This window comes from Jatropha curcas, chromosome 5 (genome assembly GCF_041381405.1).
Source record: "Jatropha curcas cultivar XTBG-Jc1 chromosome 5, XTBG_Jcur_1.0, whole genome shotgun sequence".
In the NCBI taxonomy this organism is placed as follows: Eukaryota; Viridiplantae; Streptophyta; class Magnoliopsida; order Malpighiales; family Euphorbiaceae; genus Jatropha; species Jatropha curcas.
In genome coordinates this window covers 22090998-22110336 of record NC_143155.1, presented here as the reverse complement: position 1 = coordinate 22110336, position 19339 = coordinate 22090998, and the positions used below count along the sequence as shown (strand labels likewise).

The following is a 19339-nucleotide window of genomic DNA, read 5'->3' as shown; positions in this document are numbered from 1 at the left end:
TGACTGTTGTTGTGATGCTTGTGCTTGATATTGATGGGGATGGTAATAGTATGCTGAAGTGCTAAACTGTAAGGTGTTACTTGGTTTGGTTTTGAATCTGAGGTGTTACTGTCTAAGATCACAAGGAAAAGAGATGAGTTGAAGGGGGAAACCATATTTGATTTTGATGCAGTTGCTGTTTTACTGTTTAAATTGTCTCGGTTTTTATGGTTAAAATTTTATATCTTTAAATTAATTTTTAATATTGTAATTAAATAAAAAAAAATAAGTTATTTGAAAACAGAAGAAATGGATTAGTAATGAAATAATCAAATCAGCAACTATTCATTTTCTGTGGACGACTTGAAATTTTGTGGCGTGAGCTTACATTTTATTACCTTTTATGTATATATGTAAGTATAAGGCATCTTCCTCGGGCTGAGATAGTTACATTTCGTTTATTTATTATGTTACCTATTTTTATTTGCCTAGTGTATAAAGTGTATATTGTACAAAACCATATGTCTAATCTAAGTATTGATTCATTTATATAGTCTTGAAAGTTAAATAATTTGATTTCAACAGTCTTATTTTTTCATTCAAACTAACTTTTCAAAGAAGAATAGAATGTTCTCATTTATTTTTTTATTTTATAAAGTTTACATACATTCCTTAAACCTGCAGTTATATTTAAAATTATTAGGCTTAAAAAAAACCTTGGTTAATTAGGATTTTATGCTTTACCTTTTGTTTTATTTCTTTCTGTGTTCTTTTCTTCTCCTGTTCTTTAAAATAAATGATTTTGCCAACCCTTTATTTGGAAATTTGAGAATGCTCATGATAATGATGATGCTCTATTACTTTCCTTTTTTAACAGTGAATAAAGAAAAACAGAATCTTCAATCGTCATGTCATAGCCTGTGTTTCCTATAACCTTCCTTGTTCCATTTTAGGAACATTGTTCCATTATTTGCAAAAAGTAAATTCATCCCTATATTACAGTCAGTCAAAGTATGCAGCTAGGGAAGGAAGGGCATGCAAAGCCACAGCTATGGAAGGTAAGATTACAGGGTTATAGAGTGTATCTATCTACTATATAGATCCATACATATCAAAAGATCTGATTTTTAAAGATAAGATGATTCTGTTCTCAAGTTCTTGCATTTCTCTTTCAGTCGTACAAAGTCACACAGTCAAAAAGAGACACCTGCAACTGAATCAGACAGTACTACTGATCAAAAATAAATTCTTCAAATTCAATGTTTCACCTGCTACCATCTAAATCAATCTTAGCCTTACTTTCACCAAATCTCTCAACAAGACATCTCATAGACTAATAGCAACCTATTATACTGTTACTTGATCTTCTGGTGGCATTTGGTATGAGCCATTGGTTACTGGTTTTGAATCATCTGATCAAACAAGAATAGTAAAGGAAAGCTAAAATGAACTTATCCAGATCAGGTTATATATACATATAATATAGTTTGTGTTCTGCTGTAAGGTTTGGATTAGGGGTGGCCACGGTTCCGGAACCGGCGGTTCCGGTTTCAAAAAAAATTGGAACTGAAAATTTTCGGTTCCGATTTGGAACCGAACGGTTCCGGTTCCGGTACGTTTTCAAAACCGACGGTTCCGATCGGTTTTCCAATCGGTTTTCCGGTAAAATCGCATAATTTTAAATTTTAAATTTTAAAGACCGGTTTTCAAAATTTAATAAATTTGTGAGAATTATTTCTAAAAAAAATACATCTAAAAAATTAAAAAATGCTTCAATTAAATTTATTTTTTTAAAAACTTGAACAACAACAAAGAAACGCAAATCCAACCAACCCATTAGGGAAAAAGGAATTAACAAGAAAATAAAAAGATGATCCAAACCATTAGCACTTGATACAATTGATAAAAATAAAAAAATAAAGAAGAAGAAGGACTGCATAAGCAAAAGACGTGGAGGTAAAAAAGAAAAAGACTTTACCTCTTAGTTCGGTGGTGGGTTTGAAGGGGAAGTCTATGACTGTTTGATTTTCTTGATAGTGTAAAGAAAATCACTACAAAATTTATAAAAAAAAAAAAAAAAAAAAAACTAACAGTTTCTATCGGCTAGAACAACTGGTTCGAACCGGCGGTTCTAACTGGCCGGAGAAACGACGATTCCATCCGATTTCGACCTGTTTGTGGAACCACCGGTTTGCGGTTTCAACAAAACTGAAACCGGAACCGAATCGAAAATCTCCAGTTTCGATTCTGGTTCAGATCAATTCCGGCATGATTTGTCGGTTTCGAAATTACAATTCTTCATGCAAAAATTTTCGATAAATGTTAAATTTTTATTTTTAGATTTTAATACTTATTCAATTCAATCTAAGATTAACTTCTGAATCAATTAAGAAATTTAGCCTTAAATTTATTATCAAATTTTTTGCCAGTTTTGGTAAAAGAATAATAAATATTAAGTTTTATTTTTAAATAATAAAAGATCTAAAATTAAAAATTGAAAACAATTTGTTTTTATTTTTATATATTTACATTTTGATAATGTGATTCAATTTTTTTCTGATTTTACTTTTTATAATTTTTTATCATTTTTAAATTGTATAAATTTTAATATTTTATCAGTTTTTACTAAAAATAAAGTAGTATTAATTTTTTGTTTGGATGGAAATAAATGAAAGTTTTGGAATTTTCCATTTAAGCCTAGTTTTGATTTATGTATTTTGAAACAAAAACAAGTGTGTAATATATATATGTATATAAAGAAAGAAAGAGACAAGAAATGACGTGATAGGATTGTATTGCTATGCACGCGTAGCCCTGTGATCTCAAACCTCCTTGTAAATTCAGATTTAAACCTCATATAATAACCCACCATGTTCAAGCAAGAAACTTGATTTTCTTTGAATTATACATAATTCAAATACTTCATGCTACTTGGTTTTTATTTATTTATTTATTAATTTTTTAAAAATTGGGTTTAGGCTTAAAATTAGCAGGAAAGGGAGAAAGATATACCACAAAAAGACATATAAGCACACCTGTAGTAGATATAAATAAGATGGATCCCATGAACCATCTACATTTTTGGGATTGAATTATCATTATATATCAATAATTAATTTAATCGATATATAAATTATTATATAATCATAATGATCATAAAAAATAATGTTTCTTTCTTTTTTTAAAGATGAAATATTAATTTATTAATAAGAATCGTAAAGATAAAATTATATAACTCTTGAGGAATTGAACCACACTCTTGAAAACGAGCGTGATATAAAAAATTCTAGTAAGAGTACGAGCTTCGAATAAATTTATTTGTCTCCTAATTAATTCATCTAATAGCAATATTAGATCTAGTATCAATTAAAGTTTTATGATCACTAATAATCAAACAAAATTCAGAAAGATTAGCAGAAGTAGATTTAAGAAAAAAAGAATACTTTGAGAATCTTGTGTAGATACAACCCCGAGATATGAATTTATCTTGAAGTCATGAACTTATCTTGAATACATGAACTTAATTTTGATAAGTAAATTTACACCACGCTCCATTGAAAATTTTATGACTTAAAATAGACATTTCATATATATTTTTTTAGAATTTTCTTTTGCAAATTTTATAATTCAGAATTGTATGGTCTATTTTTAACGAGAATGAAAAAGATAAATTAATTTTCTAGTACTAATTAAAAAAAAAATACATAGTAAAAATATTTGCATATGAGAATGTGAATCCATTTACAAAATGAAATTAAGACACTGTGAGAGATGAGATTGCACACTAAACGACGCATAGAGGCAGAAAGAAAGAGCAGCCCCCACAAGCAAAGGTGTCGATCAATGAATGCACCAGAAAGGAAATACCGTACGAGTCTAAAGAGGTGGTGTCCCTACCATTCCCGTATCACTACCTCAAAAACTGCCTTTTTCATAAGTAGTAATAATAATCTAGCTAAATTCTAAGTAATAAACACGTAATTAATATAATAATAATAATAATAATAATAATAAGAAGAAGAAGAAGAAGAAGACAACCATAAAAACACAAAAAAAAGAAATGGACAAAGCATGGAATGGAACCAAATCTAGAGCATTTCATTTCATCATTTATAACGATTTCTACCAATATAATTCCTCCACTATCCCACAAAAAGATGGAGAGGAGAGTGACAAGACATGACAATACAACATCCAAATTATATAATCATTGGCTGGGGCTTATTACTTATAATTAACATAGTTTGTGGACGGATGACTTGAATTCGAATTCTTTAAACCATCCATTACTCTGCTTATAATTAAAAATGTATATAGCTCCTTACTCTCAGTGTGCATGTCTCCTTTCTTTGTTTCTTTGTTTCTTTGTGTATCATCTCTAACACTCTTGCCCTACCCTTCTTAAACAAAAACCTCTCTTCGATCATCTTTTTATATCTTAACTTAAGCACAATATATTTTTTCCTACTATTTGTATATTTGTATCTATTGATCATATAGCTACTAAATGATCCAAATTCCCTCTCAATCTGCAAAACATTTAAAACCCAATTAAAATTAATTGATGAATATTAATTAATATGTGAATATATTAAATCCGATTTTCTCTTTTTATAAAATTTCATTCATACCAAAATAGGTTTTAAATATTTGTTAAAAGACTTGCCTTCACTATGCATTTGCCTTCACTCTGGTCTCAGCCAACATGATTGTCTTGTCAGAGGCTATTTCTGTGATTTCCTTCTCTCCCATTTTGGCAACAATTTTAGGATCAAATCCAGCAAAAGCTTCTCTATGGATTTATTTACTAAAAAACCATAATTCAGTTTTTATATAATAAAATAACAAAATGATTTTTTTTTTTAAAAAAAAGAATAATTACCTGAATAATTCTCTTCTTTTTTAAATTTCAGTCCAATTGTAGTCCATCAACATACCAGACAAGGCAAGTAGCTCGAACAATTTGCTGTTTTGGATTAGATTACAATCTCTGATTAATATTTAATTAAGTTGGTATGCCACTCCACAATTATTAGTAGATACAATCCTTTGAATATTAATTAAATATATAATATTTATTTTTTAGTTCCAATAATATTAATCACTTACTTATCATCGTAGACCGGAACTCCTCAGCATTCATCGTGAAATCCGACATACACTTCATCTACACACATTAAAATGTATATAATTAAATATATATTTATAAATAAAAAATAAAAAATTGTACATTTTAATTACATTATATTTCATTACGGCTCATAAAATATAAATTGTCATAAAATAGTATAATTAAAAATATAGTAAACAATATTAGAAATGCCTATTACCCGCTAATCAAATATAGTTTTAATTGTCATAACATATAGTTTTGGGTTGGTTCAGCTACTAGAAAATACAATAAGTCTCTTAATTTCTTAATAAGAAAACTTTACCAATCATTAACATTTCCTTTATTTTTAGGATTTTCGAGAGATTTTACGTTCTAACCACTTGAGAAAATGTTGAAAGGTTTAGCAATGAAGCAACCATCTCGTGCACTATAGACGACTCCTTTTCATAATTTCTTAGCAGGACTTTGTTGATGTAAGCAAATCCTATTTCGTCCCAAGAAACTATACATTAAATTTTGATATCAACCATTATCTCAATTATATAATTTGAGTAATTCAGCGGAAAATCTCAACATGATCAAATTGAAAAAAAAAAAATTAAAGTTTAGTGACTCATCTGAAAGAAATTAATCTTTTACGGTTAAATTTTTTAAAATTATCTTAAAATTAATCTCCAATGCCATCATTTATTTGAATAGTGCATGTCACTGGACTCGGTTAGACTTTCAGTTTTGTAAAAGTCATAGAACATAAAAATGATATGAATATACAGACATGATACGAAAGCACTTACGTGGAGAGATAATTATGAATGTGAAATGAAATTTGTTTCATATCCAAGAGGTACAAGAATACCCGGGAAAAAAAAAGTATCATATGCATAAATTTCTATATTTAGTAAGGATCAAGAATTGAAAAAAAAAAAATGGACTTGTTAGAAACAAGATAAATATACTGTGAAATAATTTTATAATTTTATATAAGATAAGTAAATTTACACCACGCTCCATTGAAAATTTTATCACTTAAAATAGACATTTTATATATTTTTTTAGAATTTTCTTTTGTAAATTTTATAATTTGGAATCGTATGGTCTATTTTTAACAAGAATGAAAAAGAAATAGACATTTTATATATATATTTTTTTAAAAATTTTCTTTTGCAAATTTTATAATTCGGAATTGTATGGTCTATTTTTAACAAGAATGAAAAAGATAAATTAATTTTCTAGTACTAAGTAAAAAAAAAAAATACATAGTAAAAATATTTGCATATTAGAAGGTGAATCCATTTACAAAATGAAATTAAGACACTGTGAGAGATGAGATTGCACACTAAACGACGCATAGAGGCAGAAAGAAAGAGCAGCCCCCACAAGCAAAGGTGTCGATCAATGAATGCACCAGGAAGGAAATACCGTACGAGTCTAAACAGGTAGTGTCCCTACCATTCCCGTATCACTACCTGAAAACAGCCTTTTCATGTGCTTACTACGCACTCTCACTATATATATATATATATATATATATATATATATATATGAGACAAAAATCTAGCTAAATTCTAAGTAATAAACACATAATTAATTACTCATTTTCAATTATAAGCAGAGCAGTGGATGGTTTAAAGAATTCGAATTCAAGTTCTCGGGCCACAAACTATGTTAATTATAAGTAATAAGCCCCAGCCAATGATTATATATTTTGGATGTTGTATTGTGATGTCTTGTCTCCCTCCTCTTCCTCTCCGTCTTTTTTTGGGATAGTGGAGGAATTATAATGCTCTAGATTTGTTTCCATTTCATGCTTTGTCCATTTCTTTCTTTGTGTTTTTATGGTTGTCTTCTTCTTCTTCTTATTATATATATATATATATATATATATATATATATATATATAGCTCCTCACTCTCAGTGTGCATGTCTCCTTTCTTTCTTTCTTTCTTTCTTTCTTTGTGTATCATCTCTAACACTCTTGCCCTACCCTTCTTAAACAAAAACCTCTCTTCGATCATCTATTTATATCTTACTTAAGCACAATATATTTTTTTTCCTACTATTGTGTATAAATCTATATGATCTTTAGCCTAAGCATAATAGCATTCTTCTCTCTCTCTCTCTCTCATATTTCTTTTTGCATAACAGAAATTCCTAAAAGAAAAGAAGATATCAAGGTTTAAAATCTTAATTGATCTTACGTATGTTTGCTGTGTGTGCTTCTGATAATAGATTGTGTTGTATTGCAAGAGATAAATATTATCATTATTTATTTTGTTTATTTTTTTCAGAGTGTAAAAAGCTCATTTAGAGGCAGAGAATGCAAATATTTAATGAGGTTGCTCAAACTCAAACATGTATATCATCCAAGGTAATAAATCACAATTCTAATATTCATGTTTTTCTTTTTCTTCTTCTAATTATATATATACACACACAAAATCAATTGAAATTATAGAAAGAAAGGTAGAAAACAAAATCAATTGAAATTATTTATATATCTTTTTCATTTCATTGAATTTTATTTTTCTTTTTTAACATAAGAATCATAGAGGAATTATGTCAAATTTTGAATATCTATTGCACTCAATCAAAACTAAGTTTTATTTTTATTTTTGGGAATAATTTTATTTCTTTTTTTTTTTGTAAATTATAATAATTTTTCAAAATTAATATTATGTTTTTATATTTCATTGCAGTATTTTAAACAATTATATAATAATTGGAATAAAGTTTCAAAATCCAAAATCAATGAAAGGATACCCAAAATTCAAACTCAGAGGAAAAACACAAGGCCTAAAGAACATGATACCTATATGCTAAAATTAGAAACTAATTATTAAAAAAAATTAGGATTTTTATATATTGAACAATATAAGAGTTGAAAAGTCTAGGTCATGAAATTTTCAAAAGCTTACTTACTTATTGTAGTTAATAGAAATACTAACTTGTTATTTTAAATGAAGATTATTATAAATGAAATTTTAAAATGAATAACTGTCAATCCAATTAAAATTAAAAAGAAATGATGAAATTAAAAATTTCATCTTTTTAAAATTGAAAATACCATCTAAAATACAAATTCAATATTTATAATTTAATAGATCATAAATGTTAGGATATTATAAATTTATGAGATTAAGGTAATATAGGGTTCATTGTTCCAGCATTTGCATAAAGTTTCTTCATTTAGTTAAATTTAAAATTTTTTGTTTAGTTTGAATAATATTCACTATTTAAGAAAAAAAATACATTTTTATTTCATTTTTACTTAATATAATTATTTTTCTCATTTCATTTTCTTTTCCTGACTTATTATTCTTTTTTATTACTATCGTTAGATGCATAAAATTCATTTAGTTTATAAATAATGCAAAATTATGTTTATGGCAAACTAATTTATATTATATGTTTGCTTAATGTTGATTAATTTTATTAAGTTTTTAAAACTTTAATTATCTGAAAATAAAATTTTCTGTATTAAAGTAAAGCCCAAACCCAAACCCAAACCAAGTTTCTTGTATAGAGAGGAAACCAATTGGTCCTAGACCCAACGCATAAGCTTACTGATATATATTAGAGCAGCATAAGTTTACTGAAGTCCCGCATACTCAACAGAAAGCTTATGTTGCTCTAATAATATAATTGTACAATTTAATTTCTTTCTTTAATTATTTTCTTATCACAGCTTCTCTTCCTTCAAACATAGATTTCAAATAATGTTTTTTTTTTAAAAAAAAAAGAAAAAAACGGATAGAGAAATTCATTGAAGAAAATCAAATAATGAAAGTGCAAAGAGAGATCGAAAATAGAGTTCATTTGGTGGTACTGAAATTGTCTAAAAGACTACAAGGTTGCGAGTGAGTGTTTAATCTAATTAATTAACAACAAAATATATAATGGCACGTGCGATCGTATAATACTTGGTGCTTTTTCATTTCAAGAGTAAGTGTAAGACTTTTGTGTTGAGCGAATTATCAAAAAACAATTTTTAAAAAAAAATTAAATACTTGATTTGTAAACGACTTGAAATGATTTAAATACTTGATTTCTATTTTTTTTTTCTTCTGGTTGAGTGTATGTAACTAAAGAAACATATTAAGACATAATTGTTAATTTATTATCGCATAAAACATAATTAGATCATCTTGAATTGTACACACTTCAATCCCCGTAAAAATAAGCAAAAAGAAACTAAAATTAGCAAAATACAAGATGATAACAAAATTGAAAAAAAAAACAAAACTAAGCTGACAATACAAATAAAGCAATAAAATATTATAATGTTCTTCTTTTAACTAGTAAAGTAAAATACCAAATTAAATTTTCCATTAAATTAGAATTAAATTTAAAATTTTGAAAAAAAAAAGAAAAAAAGAATAGTGAATAAAGAAAAAATATCGAACTTTTTCTTTATATATATATATATTATATAAATATCACAAATTTTAATTTGCTATAAAATATATAATTTTTAAAAGTTAAAACCATTAATTCCACGTCAACTCAATTTTTTACATTTTAAATTAAACTTAGAAAAAACTCATAGGCAATCATTTTCATGGTAAATTCTGTTTAACTTGAATCATGCAACTTCAAGTATACAAACCATAAAATAAATTTAAAGATCTCAAATATTATTGACAATAAAATATTTAACTTAGCATGAGAAGGAAAATAAATTTAATACTTTGATAATTTACTCAAAAACTAAAAATCACAATCCAACAAATCAAAAGAGAAAAAGGGAAAAAAGTAAGAACTATTCACCATTAAATCTGTTGATCGACTGAGAGATGGAAATGGAAATTTTACCGTCTCTTTAGAAGAAATTCTCTCATGGATTTCTTTAGTACTAGGTAAAGTGACAATCTAAAAGCCCAATTGCAATCAACTCATCCCCTATTGAAAAAGGGATTTTTAGTATTTTAATTTTAATTTATTCAAATAAAAAATAAGAGAATTTTTGTGAAATTCAATTAGGAAGATCAAAGATTTGGCAACAATAAAAATATACAAGTTTATTTATTTATTTTTTTGTATTTTAATATCAATTTCAAATTGTAGCAATGATAATTAAATTTTGAAAATTAAACTTTAAACATTTAAAGTAAATAGAAAAGTCAAAATGAAGTATTAAAAAGAATAATTGAATTGCAAGTAAAAATATTAAAAGAAATTAATTAAATTTCAAATGTTTAAAAGGTAAAATTTTCTCAAGCAAGAAAAAAATCAACTACTGTAAATTTAGAGAGTTTTACTCTCCTAATGTACCCTAGGTCAGCAATAATAAAAAAATAAAAAAAAAAACTCTATGATTCTCAATATATATATATATATATATATAGATATTTTTTTATCGACTAAAAACTTATTTTTATTAATTATATATCTAGAAAAAAAATCTAGCGTATTCAATGATCTATTCCCGAATCATCATGCATCCAACCTATCTCGTATATACTACGTAAGAAAAACTTGAGAATCTCAACATGTTTGAATTGGATATTAGGAATCGAAAAACAAAGATTGTCAAATGTGTTAAATATACCCCACCACTTCTAAGGTCTTTTATCCTTACAAGTAGCCCAACAAATTGCATTCTTGGAATAATGTTCAACAATAAGCTAGAAACATCTGAAGTGATAGCTAGGAAAAAAATTCTACAGCTCTAATTATGGCAAGAACTTGTGTTTTTCTGCTTTATTAGAATCAATAATCCCTATCTTATGGCTATAACATTTGCTAGGTTGAAGTTGCATATAATCCTTGAAGAAATTAAATTGAAAAATAAAATGTTCATTATAAAATTAGTTTAAAAAGAAATTGGCCATTAATATGAAATTAGTGAACTAATCAATAGTTTTATGAAAGCTTTTAAAAAGTGTAATATTGGATGAACAAGTCCTGCACAAATCATGTAGCAAGAATAAATTTGAGCTTCCATTATAACTTCTAAATTATATAAATCTCTTGCAGGTTATTGCACCATGAAGGCTATTCCATGATGGAGAAATGAAAATCTTAATTAGCACTTTCTGGTATATATTGAGTAAGCAATTGAAAATTATTTTTTATTTATTTCATTCTGGTGATAAATTTTCTTGAATTATTTAGAAGAAAATTAGCCTTCCAATTAATCATACTTCATCCAACTAGGGCTTTATATGTGTGTGTGTGTGGAATATGCTTTGGCTTCCCAGAGACCCCAGCTATTTGTGTTGTCTGTTAACCTTTACAAGAAACTTTGAAGGAAGAGGCAAAGAAATGTGAATGAACTATACATAGATAAAAATATATTCCTACAACTGTAAGTAATTTGTAGTTATCTAAGTTTATAATGAATAGAAATTCAAATATAAAGTATCAGACTAATAAAACACACATGCATTCCATTACTGAGTTACTGGTGAGCAACTATTAAGATTTTATAATAAATAAAATTCCTCTGACGTCTGAATGACAAATAGTTGTTGCGGTCCTCCCTGTACTTAGGCATCCAAAAAGACTACAAAGCCAAAGTGGCAAAATTTGTGATGATAGATTGTTGTAATAGATTCGCAATTTGGTGGAGCAATTATTTTCTAGAACTCAAATAATGAGTTACATTGCACATAACCAAATAAGAGAAGGGTCAGTCATTTCTTTATCTATCTCTTCTCTGCACAAATTACTTTCATCTATAACTACAGTACAGTGTACCTTATAGTGCCCTGACCTGACCATTTATATCAAAATGTAATATATCTAGCTATCAATTTTTACTCTTTAATTAGTTGGAATGAGAGGTCATTACCTTATTTAGTGGTTTCCACTTCCTCAAAAATGGTCCAAGCACTGAAAGACAAACAACAAAAGTCACACAAAGACAAAAGAGAAAGGTCTCTTCAATCTTCTTATGGCAAGCATAGCTCTGCTTAACCATGATTTCCGCCATTAACGGTGCAAACCTTCGAGTTATGTCTCTAACCTACTTTTTGTGTTAACCCTTTTTCTCTCTCCTAGGGTTTCTTTTTTTGTTTTTCTTTTTTCTTCTCCCATCTCTTTCTTTCTTTCACTTCTAGGGTTTTCTTTAATTCTTTTCAATTCAAGAATAATTTCCATTACATACTTCCCCATACATAATCATGCTAATGATGGTGTTGACGGTTTCCTTCAGATTAGGGTTTGCTGTAGGTGGGTCTATCTCTTTTCCTCTTAATTATGTTATTATGGTCTAGATACAAGTCAGGGTTTTTTTTTTTTTTTTCCTTTTTGGGTTTCCTTGGCTGTGTTTAGTTCTTTCCTTTGGGTAATTGTTTGCTGGCTAAAGATCAAATCTTGATATATGGGTCATTTTTGTTTCTGTTCACAGATTTGTGTTAGGAGTCTTTGTTTCCACTAAAAATACCTAATTAATTTGCTTTCATCTCCTTATTCTCTCTCTCTCCACCTTAAGCTTCAGATCCTGCTACATACTGATCTGCTCCTCTAGGGTTAATTTGATCTCTGGCTGTTTGTGCAGAAAGTTATCCAGATCTGCAGAAATACAAAAACAGCAACAAAATTTCCATTTTTTCTGTCAAAATCTTTTAAACCCTTTTTTGGCCAAGGCTATATGTGGGTGTGTGCATGTATGTATATAATTAAATATAAATAAGATGATTCTTACCGGGATATATATGAGATGGGTAATTCACGTAAGATGTGGGTACAGTTTCAAGTCATCATGTGTACAATACACTATTTTTTTTGAACCGATGAATTATTAAGAAATTGGGAGGTTAGAAGAACGAAAAACTCAACTCAAAAGAACCTTAACCAGAAACTCCTATACCCAAAAAGATCTAAGAACTGGAGTGAAGAGATTACAGTGTAGAAAAAGCCCAAAAAAAAAAATGCCTACCTCTCATGAGAGAAGAAAAGAAGGCAAGTTGTAGGGCAAGCCTCAAAAAATGCAGTAATAAGAAATAAATTTGGAGTTATATCCAAAGAATTTGGAATGTTAAATTTTTCCTGGATATGTTAAAAATTAATAAAATATTTTATTTGCTGATAGAAAAAAAAAAAAGAAAAGAGAAGCATGTTTCTGGGCAAGAAAGAGATATCAACTACAGCCTCTTCCATGTTTTCCTTTCTGTTTAGTTATTAGGTTTGGTCAGTTACAGAAATAGAGAGAGTGAGAGATTGAGATTCCAAAACATATAGCTTGCTTTTGATTGGAAAGAAGGAAAAGATAAGGAATCTCCTGCCGTTGGCTAATAGAAATTAAAGTATCTTCCTTCTAATTAATCCTAATTAGTAATACAATTAGAATCATTTACTTGATTGTATATGAAAGGCAAAGCATTTAGCCAGCAAGAAATCAAAATAAGTTAAAAAAATGTATATATCGGCACGTGTTTATTTTTAGAATTCATCAAGTGCGGCTGTTTTTGTCGTGTACAATTTAAATGGAGTGTCAGATCATGTATTGGTTACTTTCACTTTCTTGATGCAATGTATTTCATCTTGAATTGGCAATATAAAAGAAAGGGTAAAAGGTCGTATAAATTTTATTACTAAAAATAAACGTTTCTTGATTTTAGTAATTGAATGAATTGTGTAAAAATAAATGCCTTGATGCTTAAATATATCATGCAATAAATAAAATGTCTTAATAAATAACAATCTTGAATTATATAATTTTAAATGAAGGAAATGATTAATAAACACCAATTTCGATATGAATATAAAAACATGCCAGTAAATAAAGAAAAAGAAATACTAAAATCTAAGCATGTGAGAATTTTTTTTTATTTTTTTTATGAGAAGCATGTGAGAATATATAGTCAAAACTCACTTATATAAATATATATGTTTCTTTCGCATTTAGCATGATCGAGTTAAATAAAATAATTCACAAATTAATTTAATACAAAAATGAAAATTTTAAATATATCACTTAATGCAATAATATTCTTTAAAAGAATAATAAAAAATTAAATTAAAAGCTTTTCCTTTTCTAAAATGTAGAAAATTCATCACCTATAATAAATTCATTATTCATCTATAATCTCCCTTTACATTTTTTTTCTCCTTTTTCTTTTATCATTCATCAATTTTAAAACAAATATTCTTCAACTAATTCTCTCTTTCTTGCAATGTACCTTATAAACAATTCATGATTTAGAATTAATTCCATTGAAACAAAATTAGGTCGAATGGATATATAAGTGCCAAAATTTGCAGCATATATATAAAAACCAAGATCACAATCAAAGACTAAATTATTTGTGGAGTACCATTCTGCTATTGCATTTTGGAATATCAGTATTATACAGAGTTTGGTACATGGGATGAAAGGGTTTGGTGATCATGACAATATTTATGAATGATACGACAAATAGATAGATCATATAATTCAGCCTAAGGTATATCTTTATCAGCATTGGAAGATATACCCCAGATCAACAGTATTAGATTGCTTTCTTCAGTACTGAAAAACTATCCAGTCCATACATTTTCTATCTCTAGAGCTTTTAAGTGTCCTTCCCAGATAATTGGGGTGGGTGGGTGAGTGGGGTGGGGGGGGGTGTGCTATTGTTTTTCATAACTTTATTGCTAACTGTTTATGTCAAGGAACTCTCCACCCTCAACTCATAAAACACTCACACATAAAGCTTGTCAAAAATTTATGCTGTTTCTAACTAAAAAATTCAGCAACATATGTAATCATTATTACTTTTAATTTTTTATTTTCACATTTTCTTTTTTTCCTTTCTTAATTTTAAAAGAAAAAAGAAAAAAATCCCTACATCTTAGTATTTAAATCGCAAATTTTCACAGATTAGTTCTTATATCTTCCAAATGGAAGTATTTTCTTTTATTTTGCAATTCATTACTAGAATGAGATAAAATTGATTTTAATGTCAGTCCCAAGTAATCTTATCACTTTTATCATTATTTTTATTTTTAAGTGCTATTGCTAATAAAAATACATTGTTTGGTTAGGATTTTTTTTTTTTTTTTTTTTTTTTTTGATATCGGGGTGGTGTCTAGTCCTTAACTGACTAGCGGATAAACGTAGTTCCTGCTCTCCACCTTAGGTCTATACAAATGCCCCCTTCATATGAACCGGTCAATGTCCAATACAATTGCTTGAACACCTCCAATAATTGAACTCATGACCACCAAAAACTTGTCCAGCGTGATTAGAGTTTAAACATGCAACCTTACAATTCTAAAGATGTTTACAATACTACTTGGTTTCTAGCCCAAAGTTTATTTTTAATATTATGATGATTTTCAGAATATATTATCAAAACAATCAATTAGTTAATTTTAATAATAATAATAATAATTTGAAAGTTAAACTTGTAACATAAATAAATTAATTAATTATGAAGTCTTATATTTAGAAATTATTAAAACAAATAAAGATCAAATGAAGTTAAATTAACAACACATTTATGATAGAAAAGTTGATTTTCAAGTCAAAAAGTTAAATATAACAAGTCTAATTTAATTCAAATAACACAAATTAGTTTTAAGTTGATTAAAAAATATAAAATCAAATCTAATTAATTAAATTGATATGAGAACAGGATACAAATATTTAAATGTTGAGACAAATTTAACGAATTAAATTTTATGAAAAAGAAAATACTGAGAAAAGGACTTGCATAGAGCCAAGCAAGTGCCTTCATTGCCCCTACACTAAACATATCCCAATGCATAGGATCTGTTCAACAATGTCAGTTGTTGTGTTGTAGTAATTGTATGTCGTTAGCTATTAACTTTTGGCTAGTAAGTGTTTATATAGAGATTTAAATTAGAAGGGTTGGATAAAAATAATTATTTAATTAGTTGTTTAACTTAAAATGATAAAAAAACACATTAGATGCTTAATTAGCTGGATTCAAGGGAAAAATAATAGATATGGTTGTCAAAAAAAATTTAATTAATTTATGTGAAACACTAGACATTAAAATATTTAACATTTCATTAAAAGATCAGCCAATCTCTAAAAACAATTATAAAAAATTAAATGTTACAATTAATAGAGATGGAGATTTGACTTAGTTAAAACCCTAAAAGCTAATTAAAAAGTTGTTGTTAAATAGTGATCATACCCTTAACCCAAGTAGTAGAAATATGAATTGAGTCTGTTTTTATATTATGTTGTGATGTACAACTATTTTTTTGTTGGATCATTTTCCCGTAAGAGGTAAAATTATAAAATGGATTGTTACCTACAATTCCAGATATTTGATATCTTACAACTAGAATCTCTCTTTTTTTCGATCCAGTTCTTCCACCATCGCGAACCCTAGTTAGATTCAGACTTTTTATTACATTTTCTCCGGATTGTAGTTCAATTGGTTAGAGCACCGCCCTGTCAAAGCGGAAGCTGCAGGTTCGAGCCCTGTCAGTCCCGATGGATCAGAATCCTAAAACTAGTTTACCAAATTTCATTCATAAATTGGAGATTCATTCAGGATAAATAAATTAAGTTCTATTATTTACTATAAATTCTATATTCTACTTGGAATTGGCTAATAAATCATTTGTTTCAAATAAGTTAAAATCAATAAAAAGCAAAAAATAAGTTAGAAAAAAAAAATCTTAAATACTTTTGAAATATGTAACAACTAATAACTAGTATCTTGTATATGAATCTTTAGCCTCCAATATATTCTGTTTGTAGTTATATCTTCACTAATCTCTAGAGCTCCTATTTATTCCGAAAGAGAAGCTAAAAATTTCTCTAAAAAGACATCTCTTTAGTAGTCTAATAAATAAAATCGATTCATATCGGCTTTATATATAGTCTATTATTTAATTTCGAATCCTTTTTTTTCCTTTAAAAATTTGTGAAATATAGCAAAAAAGAAAAGAGTACCACGCTCTTTAATCTTATGTATTTTTCCTCAGAAAAGAACTTAACATTCTATATAATCTATATGAACTAGTTAATCATTTCCTTATCCAAAATTGTCCAAATATAGCAAATAATAGAAATGCAGTGCAGAATTAAACAAAAGTATAGTAATATGTCATTGAGAAACATGGGAAAAAATATCTGTACGTTTTAGCAGACAAAAAAAGAAAGGATAAGAAGGGAAAATGGAGGCCTGATGATAGTGAAACCAGGCAAATCGCTATGATGACAATCACCTTCTAAGTTGTATCATCTTCACGTGCCAACCATAAAACTTGAAGATGGTGGGCCTCTGTTTTTCCTCATCATTTCTATTACTCATCATCATTAGAACATTTCTATGTGCATATAACATGTCTTATATATGCATCTATCATCAGTTTATTTTTAACCACGGTAGAAATTATCATGCTACATTTTTTATTTTCTGGATGAGAGCAAATAGTAACTGATGAAACTTTTTAAACATTGGATAGTCTATGATATGGTACTTGCTGTGTTATTAATGGATTACAAATAAAGCAATCAACAAAAATAAAAATAAAAATAAAAGTACTGGGTTTCATTATTTAATTAGCTTAGTTATGCTTCATTCCATTAGTCTAGTTAGTTTCACAATTACATCAGCTGACTAGTTTTAGTGAAGAGTTTTAAGAGTGTGCTACGAAGTTATACGCTAGATGTAGATAAATGTTTCTTGAAAAAGAAATTAGATAATTTCACGCGTTTGTCTATTAACATAGAAATTAGATTAGTATATATAAGTGTTCGGGTCTGTTCAACAAAATTAACTATTTGGTTATTGTTAGTTATTTTAGTGGCGTTTAACTGTTAGATGTTTGATTGAGTTTTCATAAAAAGTTGAAAATTAAACGTTACATGAATTTAATTTTTTATAAAATGTTATGTTAACCTTTTCAAGCTAGTTCAAATATAGTATGTTATCGAACATAATAAATACTAAAAACTACTTAAAAAGTTATTGCCGAACATAGCCTTCTTTTTATCGAGATAGAAATTAAATGCTATATTTTTTATCATATACATAATTTCATGGACAATGATTGTCATTAGCAAACTAATCCTAAAAACTATAATTTGCCAGTTATGGAAGGATCACTGTGTAAATTAGTTTGGTAAAACAAAAGATTAATAATCTTTGCCTGATTAATCATAGAAAATCCATACTTCTTCTCAGAAACATACTAATTACTAAGATTTTTTATGAAGCCAATCTGCATATGGATATCAATTTAACATAATCTTGTTGCATAAAAAATTTATGCATTATTGTGATAAAAATATAACAAAAATTTATAATGATAGGCCTATTTTAATCATATCATTAATTAGGCTCAGTGTAAGCAAATAAATATTAATTAAGTTGTGTTTATTTATTAAGTAATGCACTACTCCATATATATTTATAGTGAAGCATAACAACATATATAGCTAGTGCTACAGATTAATTTAGGAATTGCTCACACAAACACAGACATATACATAGATTGCCTTTGTTGGTATGTTAATTCTATATGGCCTTTGTCTTTATTTTAATTCTATATATTCCATAATTTGTTGTTATAATGGCAACAAAAGCATTAAAACAAAAGGTTATTAACCCTCTAAAACATATGCACTAGCAGATAGAAAGTATAGAACCATATATAGATTATCAGTTGCTAATCATAAGCAGAAACACTTCAAAGCATCTCTTTATTAAAATAAAAAAATAATAATAATAAAAAAAAAAGATTATGCAATAAGTCTATCCTAACAGTTCAAGACCTTCAATGGATAAATTTCCATAATCTCTCTCTTTTTTGCATTAGATAAAAAGATTATTATTTATATACATATAAAGAAGCTGTGTTGAAATTTCTGGCACTATCAGTCAGTCAACAGGCTATAAAAACATGACACTTGGTCTCAATTCATATGTCACAATCTTTTTCCTTAAAAGTTTAGCTGAATTCATACAGTCTGAGTGCACTTAAGAAGTTTCTTCTGAGATACATCAAAAGCAATGCGTGGGTCAAAAAATTCATATAAATCAACCATAATAAAATAGCAGACTCAAAATGTCTTCTTACTTTCAGAAATTAACATTCACAGGATAAAAAGTTAAAAATCTTCTAATGTTTATTTTACTTATAATATTAAGAAAAAAAATTCAAATAGATTTTTTTTTTTTTTTTTACCCAAGATTATCCTCGTATTCTTTAAGTATATGAGACTAATTTTTGTTAGTTCATTAATTTTTTCTTTTAGTGAAAAATGACAATGAAATCAACATGTGTTGGATATTTCAAAATAGTAATGTCAAATGTTAATTTGGGACAGGAGTA

The 19339-nt window shown here is 27.4% G+C and overlaps 2 long non-coding RNA genes across 2 annotated transcripts; one reads left to right on the top strand and one right to left on the bottom strand.

The window, feature by feature from the left end:
- The first annotated feature begins 6960 nt into the window (after positions 1 to 6960).
- On the top strand, positions 6961 to 11390 carry LOC110008747 (uncharacterized). The gene is made up of 3 exons (XR_002283544.3): positions 6961 to 7266; positions 7381 to 7460; positions 11069 to 11390. It is a non-coding gene; the product is annotated as an uncharacterized LOC110008747 (long non-coding RNA).
- Positions 11391 to 11712: 322 nt separating this feature from the next.
- Positions 11713 to 13252, bottom strand: LOC110008746 (uncharacterized). The gene is made up of 2 exons (XR_002283543.3): positions 12741 to 13252; positions 11713 to 12607 (listed from the first exon to the last, which is right to left on the bottom strand). It is a non-coding gene; the product is annotated as an uncharacterized LOC110008746 (long non-coding RNA).
- Positions 13253 to 19339: the final 6087 nt, after the last annotated feature.